Below are 7,173 nucleotides of genomic sequence, written 5' to 3'. Positions count from 1 at the left end.
TCTCTTTCCTAGACATCAAACTTTTGGTTCAGGCTTCAGCTCTTACTCATTTAGAAAATTGTGAGGAAAATGGGCTCTGCCTGGCTTCAAGGCTGACCCTTCTTGGCTTGTGTTAATTAATCCATTTTATTCCTCCATCCACAGTCAGTGGTCCAGAGATGAACAAGTAATATATAAACAACCCAATCAGGATGATCTTGGGACACTTGCTTGGAAGTCTTAGATAGGAATATTTTCTTTCTTCCTCTTTGTCCTTCTTTCTTGTGGCAAATGGATGTGAAGCCAGGAATGACTACATGTGTTTTTCTCCATAAGAGAAGCAGCACAAAGATGTAATCATTACTTAGAAGGGGACACAGCCAGGAAAATTGCACAGAAACAGAGCTAGAGCCAAAAGTTGTTGGTCATCCTCAAGCCCATTCTGTTCTTGGGATTGCAGTTAGATAAGTCAGTAAAGGGCCTTTTTATTCAAGTCAATGGAGTTGGGATGTAATTAAGGTACTACAACAGATTTACCCCCATGGGCTATTTTTCTTCTTGTTTCTCCTAAACCTGGGCCAAGTGGTTATAGAAAGATGTGAAAAACATTCACTATTTATAAGGTACTGAAGCATCATGCTAATAATTTTTCATGGTCACCTTCCTAGATTAAGGTAAATCTTAATGTAAGCAGGATATCATTTCTGTGGTTTGAAATGGATGTGCTAGCTTCTCTGATCTATATAGAGTAGACTGATGTCATGACTACAGAAAGAAGTACTTACATCCCATACTGTTGCTTTCTCCCACAATAAGCAAGTTGCCTATTTGTCAACAAATTGATAATGGTTGAGTGAATGATTCACAGGAACACTGCATTAGGAAGTGTACATTTGGTTAAGAGGTAGATGAATGAAAGAAAGGCATGGTCCAGGACGACACGCAGTTTCCTCTTTAACTGAGCCGTTCTCCTCACATTTCACTTCCAATCTGTAATTGTGGACTGCTTCCCCATTGAAAGAATGCTCAGGGAGTCATGTCTAGATCTCCCCTAATACCCTATTGACTCTGCCTTTATAATGTTGAGCCAGGGCGCACCAACAGAGACACTGATGATCCATGATCCTTTCTAGACAGTAACATTTCCCCTAGATTCAACAAATTCATCACTTTGCCAGCCCAGAACGGAAATTAAAACCAGAATGGGTACTGGAATCTTCCCTTGGTTTTTCTCTTTATGTCACTTTTTCTAATTGCAGAAGCTAGCACTTCTTTTTTTCTTTAAATACCATTAGCCAACATATAGTACATCATTAGTTTCAGATGTAGAGTTCAACAATTCATCAGTTGCATTTAACACCCAGTGCTCATCACATCACATCTCAGTTACCTCATCCCCCCTCTCCAGCAACCTCTAGTTTCTTTCCCATAGTTAAGAGTCTCTCATGGTTTGTCTTCCTCTCTGCTTTCTTCCCACTCAGTTTTCTCTCCCTTCCCCTATGATCCTCTGCACTGTTTCTTATATTTCACATATGAGTGAAGCCATATAATTGTCTTTCTCTGACCGACTTATTTTGTTCCACATAATACCCTCCAGTTCCATTCATGTCAGTGTAAATGGTAAGTATTCACCCTTTCTGATGGCTGAGTAATATTTCATTGTGTGTATATACCACATCTTCTTTATCCATTCCTTTGTTGATGGGCATCTTGGCTCTTTCCATAGTTTGGCTATTGTGGATATTAATCAAGCACTTTTCAAGTGACCAGACATAATTTTCCTGGATGTTGACTTTGTAAGCTTTATCTTACACTGACCTTTTTCAGCTGGGGATCAAATGTTCCGTTTTGTATGCATAAGAAACTGAAATATTTATGATTCTACTAACTAATTTGACAAAGAAACCATAGCCTTTAAAGAATTTTGAATCTTTATTGAAAATAGATGCTTCTGATATTTTTCTACTTTCTTATGGAATGAAATAATTTGGTTTTTATAGGCTGATTTTAGTCAAATTGGCAAAGAGGCTGAAGTCTTAGAGATATATTGAGTTTTCTTGTAGGCAGCCACCCATGAAGTTAAAATCCAGGGGAAATCAAATTTCTTTAGTTCAGTCATTTGCCTCCAGTAATGACTTACTTTTGCACCAACCATAACATTTCTCTACCATTATAACGATTTAGAGAATTTTTGTGTATCAGATTATTTTCACTTGGACACAGTTTTCCTTGCTTCACTGCTGAACCAATCCAGCATTCTGAGGTGCTGTCAGTTCGCATGAAGGGACAATCTGCAGGCTCCACTGAGTAGGTGAAGTGTTCCATCATGACTGGTTACACTCCAGTTAGGACTCTTTACCTCCAGCTCCAAGTAGCACTACATTTTCTCTTAAAACTTGTGAGCCACAGTCTAGAGACCTGAGTTTTTCGCCTGTAGGTATAGGTGAGTGTAGGAAGCAGGAATAGAGATTTTTGGAGAGCTAAGTTTTGACATTGGAGTAGTGCTGGAATAAGTTTAAAAATGCATATGCCATCCCCAAACCAACCCTTTGGCTCGTATGCCCTATGACACCTCATAAGAGACTAATACTTGGGCTTTAAAATCACAAGGTCTGGCACAAGCCAGGACAGAAACTCAAATATCTCTCCTTAAGTTTTACAGAACCTTGTGGTTTTTGTTTTTTAAACTCTTATATTATAAAATAGAATAAATGAATGCATCTAGTAAAATGTGTAAAAGTATATTTTCAGTTTAATAAACAGCTATAAGCAACACTCATGAAAATATGATATATATCAGAAGAAAGAATAATAGCAATATTCCAGAACTCCCACATGTGGCTCCTCCCACCATTCCCTTTCCTTTGCGGTAATCATTACCTTGACACTGATTATGAGCAATTCCTTGTTTTTCTTTAGTTTTAGTTCTTGTGTATGCATCCCCAAGAAAAATACTTGAGTCTTGCCTGTTTGGAATACTACATAAGTGCAATTATGCTGCATATATTTTCTATAACTTGCTCTTTTCCATTCACTATTAAGATTATGTTTCAGCCATATTGTTGCACATCGAACTAGTTCATTAATTTTCATTGCTGTGTAACATTCTATGGTTTATTGATATGGCAATTCATTCATCCATTTTACTATTGAAGGGCTCTTTTCAGTTTTTGGAAAATGTGAAAAATGCTGCTTTGAACATTCTTGCATTTTGTTTCTTGTTGTATATAAACATGCAGATTTATAAGGAATACTCTTAGAAACGGAAAGACTAAATCACAAGATATGTGTGTTTTTTCAAGTTTACTAGTTTTCTTTCCCAACTATAGCATTACTACATAATGTTATACCAGTTTGCAAAATGTGGTAATTTGCGCAGAGTGAAGCTCAATGGGGAACTTGAACCCCCAACCCTCAGATCAAGACTGGAGCTGATGCTTACCCAACTGAGCCAGCCAGGAGTCCCATGTTAATTTATGTTCTTAATAAAAGGTCCTATAAAGTCCTCCAAATTTATTCTTTTATTTTCATTGTTGTTTTGTCTATTATGATTACTTTATATTTCTTTTAAAGATTTATTTCTCTATGTGGGAGAGAGAGAGAGCCAGCACAGGCAGGGGCAGAGGGAGAGGGAGACAGAAACTCCAACAGACTCCTCGCTGAGTTCAGAGTCTGAGGCAGGGCTTGATCTCACAAATCTGAGACCATGATCTGAGCAGAAAACAAGAGTCAGACGCTTAACTGACTGTACCACCCAGGAGCCCCCTGGATACTTTACATTTCAATATGAATGTTAATATCGGTCTGTTCAAATAGAAGCCTACCAAAAATTCCTGGGATTTTGATTGGTATTACATTGAATCTACAAGTCAATTTAGAGAGAAATGACAGATTGATAACATTGTGTCATCTAATTTAGGAACATGGCATCTCCATCTTTTTAGGGCTTCTTTAATTTCTCTCATCATGATCTATTTTTCAGTTTAATGGACTTGTATAACTTTTCTCAGATTCATCTCTAAGTAATATTTTTAATGCTAGTGTAAATGGTATCTTCATTATTTCAATTACCTATTGCTAGTACATAGAAATCCAATTGATTCTGTATATTCATCTTATATCCTACAACCTTGTTAACTTCACATATTAGATTTATTAGCCTATTCGTTTTAGATTCCAGAGGATATTTTACAGAAACCATTCTGGTTTTGATAAAGGAGGATTATTTTACTACTTCTTTTCCAATAATGTTGTCATTCAAGTTTTTTCTTACCTTACTGGGCTGACTGGAATCTTTAGGACAATGTCAAATAGAAGTAGTGGGAGAAAATATCCTTACTTTCATGATCTTAAGAGACAACATTCATTTTCTTTTCACCATTAAAAACAATGTTAGCTGAAAGCTTTTCAGAGATGACATTTATCAGATTAGGGACATCTCTTCAATTCCTTGTTTTCTGGGAAATTTGTATGGGTAATGGATATGGGTTTTGTCAAACGCTTTTCCCTATATCTATTGATATATATTTTTTGTTGTTGTTGTTACTGTGTGTGTTTGTGTGTGTGTGTGCATAGTCTGTTAGTGAATAAGGTGAATACTTGGATCTTTAAATGCTAAACCATTTTTGCATTCTTGAGATTATTCAAAATTGGTCATATTATCTTTTTTACATATTGTTAGATATTATCTGCTAAAATTTTGTTGAACATATTTACACATATGTTTGTGAAGGATATTGTTCTGCAGTTTTCTTGTCTTGCAACATGTTGGTCTGGTTTTGCTATCTGGATAACGCTGGTCTTGTGAAATGTGTTGGGAAAGAGTCTCTTTAATTATCTGGAAGGATTTGTGTTTAGACATGTTTTATGGCCTGGTATGTGTTAAATATTTATAAATGATCTGTGCATGATTGAAATTAATGTACATTCTGCAGTTGATGAGTCATCTTTGTTAATTATGTTTTTCAGTTTTTTTTATATCCTCGTATTTTTAAATGCTTTTCTATCAATCCCTAAGAAAGGAGTGTTGAACTTTCTGACTTTAGAGATCTATCAAATTCTCATTGTATTTCTGTCAAATTTTGCTTTGAATAATTTGAGACTTTGTTGATATATGCATGTAATTTTTAAATTGCTATACATTCTGTTCATTGAATCTTTAGCCATTTTGAAATAATTCTTTTTTTTTTTTGCAAGACACTGAATATGTTTTTATTGAGTCTTTTGGTTTACAACATGAGGTAAAAGGAAAGTCATTTCTTTTTACACAGCTGTAGTAAAATATTTTAAACTTTAAGGAATTATGATGGATTACATATATTAAGAGGTGGGGATTGGGTAAACAATATCTGAGTTCTTGAATTTTCCAGTAGTAACCAGCTCTAGTTAGTTACACAAGTTTCTTCAAGGCCATGTTTTACTGTTGCTGATGTCTTTACATCTGAAGCATAGTTGTTTCAGTCAGTATTCACTAATTCCACTTCAAAAATGAGTTTTGCATTTGGTGGAATTTTGGCATCAGGCTGTCCTTTCTTTCCATAAGCCCATTCTGGCTCAATCTCTAGTCGAGCCTTTTCTCCTTTACTCATAGATAAGACTGCTTCGTCCCATCCTCTGATAACTTTGCCTAGTCCAACCTTAAAACTCAAAGGCTTGGCATTTTTCTTCTTCTTTGAACTCTTTTGAATATTAGTATCAAAAACAGTCTCATCCTGTAGTGTTCCTGTATACCAGCAGTGAACAACATCTCCCTTTTGGGGAAGTTGGTTTTATCTCCTTTTTAAAGAACAGGTTTTATATGTTTTGGTGGACCCTCATCCAGAGTCTCTTCAGACTTGGTTTCTTTGGGTTTATCTTCATTAAGCTCCACATTTTTCACCTGTCCAGACACATTACTTATACTTTCAGTACCCTTGAAATGCTTCCTTTCAAAAAACTGGTTGTAGGCTGTAACCAAATGGTCCTTATGAGCTGTCTTGGCCACATTTTTAATGTTTCTAATAACTTATGTTCTGCAAGAAATGAAGCTGAACTATGGTCCTGTAGAAACTTGATAATGTCCTTTTTGGGGAGTAGCTTGCTGTGCAGCTGCTCCACAGTCCATGCCTGCTGTGGAACAACCATCACCATCTCCTTGTCCCCTTCCCCCCGCCTCTGCTTTACTGAGCTCTGATGTAATTCCTTTTAATTCTGGTAACTGTATTTGCCTGAAGTCTACTTTTGTTGGTTATTAATATAGTTATGTCAATTTTTCTTTTTTTTAAGATTTTATTTATTTATTTGACAGAGATATGACAAGTAGGCAGAGAGGCAGGCAGAGAGAGAGAGAGAGGGAAGCAGGCTCCCCACTGAGCAGAGAGCCCGATGCGGGGCTCAGTCCCAGGAGCCTGAGATCATGACCTGAGCCAAAGGCAATGGGTTAATCCACTGAGCCACCCAGGCACCCTGTCAATTTTTCTTTTTATTAGGATTTGATGGCATGTCTTTTTCCACCCAATCACTTCTAACATTTTCCATAGCCATGCTTATTTTAGATATATTCCTTATAAACAGTATAGAATTTTTGTTCCCAGGTTATCTTTTTTGTTAAACTAGAGCATTGAGTCCATTTGTACTCAGCCTAATTACTAATATTTGTGGATTTATTTCTACCACATTATTTTATACTTTGTGGTCTCTGTTTTTATCTCTTTTCTTTGTTATTTTATTACTGAATATTTTAAATAATGTTTTCATCCACTATTAGTATAAAATTTAGATCCTTTGTTTCTGCTCCTGTGGTAATATTAGAAATAACATTCATATTTAACTTACTAAAGTTAATTGTTTTACTCTTTTCTTTGAAAATATTAGGACACTAGAACTTTTACCCCATTAATACCACTCATTCCAACTGATAAATTATGGTTCTATGATTTTTTTAATCTGAAATTTTATTGAAGTCAGTTTTCTATGTGTTTACTACAACAAATATTATTACTTTCGATTTATAGACTCAGTGTTCATGTTTATATTGCCCACTCAGCCACCATTTTCTTTGATGCTCACTTCAATTAGAGATCACTTTCCTTGGACCTGAAGATTGTTTTCTAGAGTTTTCAATAACTGATAGTTTTTTGGTGATTAATTTTTCCCGTATTTATTTTAGTAAACATGTCTTCACTTCACCTTTTTTTTTTTTAATTTTTTTTTTAA

The 7,173-nt window shown here is 35.5% G+C and overlaps 1 pseudogene; it reads right to left on the bottom strand.

Moving 5' to 3' along the window:
- Positions 1-5,435: 5,435 nt before the first annotated feature.
- LOC132010183 (peptidyl-prolyl cis-trans isomerase FKBP3-like) lies at positions 5,436-6,108 on the bottom strand (annotated as a pseudogene).
- Between the last annotated feature and the right edge of the window lie 1,065 nt (positions 6,109-7,173).

The sequence above is a fragment of the Mustela nigripes genome, chromosome 2 (genome assembly GCF_022355385.1).
Source record: "Mustela nigripes isolate SB6536 chromosome 2, MUSNIG.SB6536, whole genome shotgun sequence".
Taxonomy (NCBI): domain Eukaryota; kingdom Metazoa; phylum Chordata; class Mammalia; order Carnivora; family Mustelidae; genus Mustela; species Mustela nigripes.
Note: the sequence above shows the minus strand (reverse complement) of the source record. Positions and strands in the feature narration are given on the sequence as shown.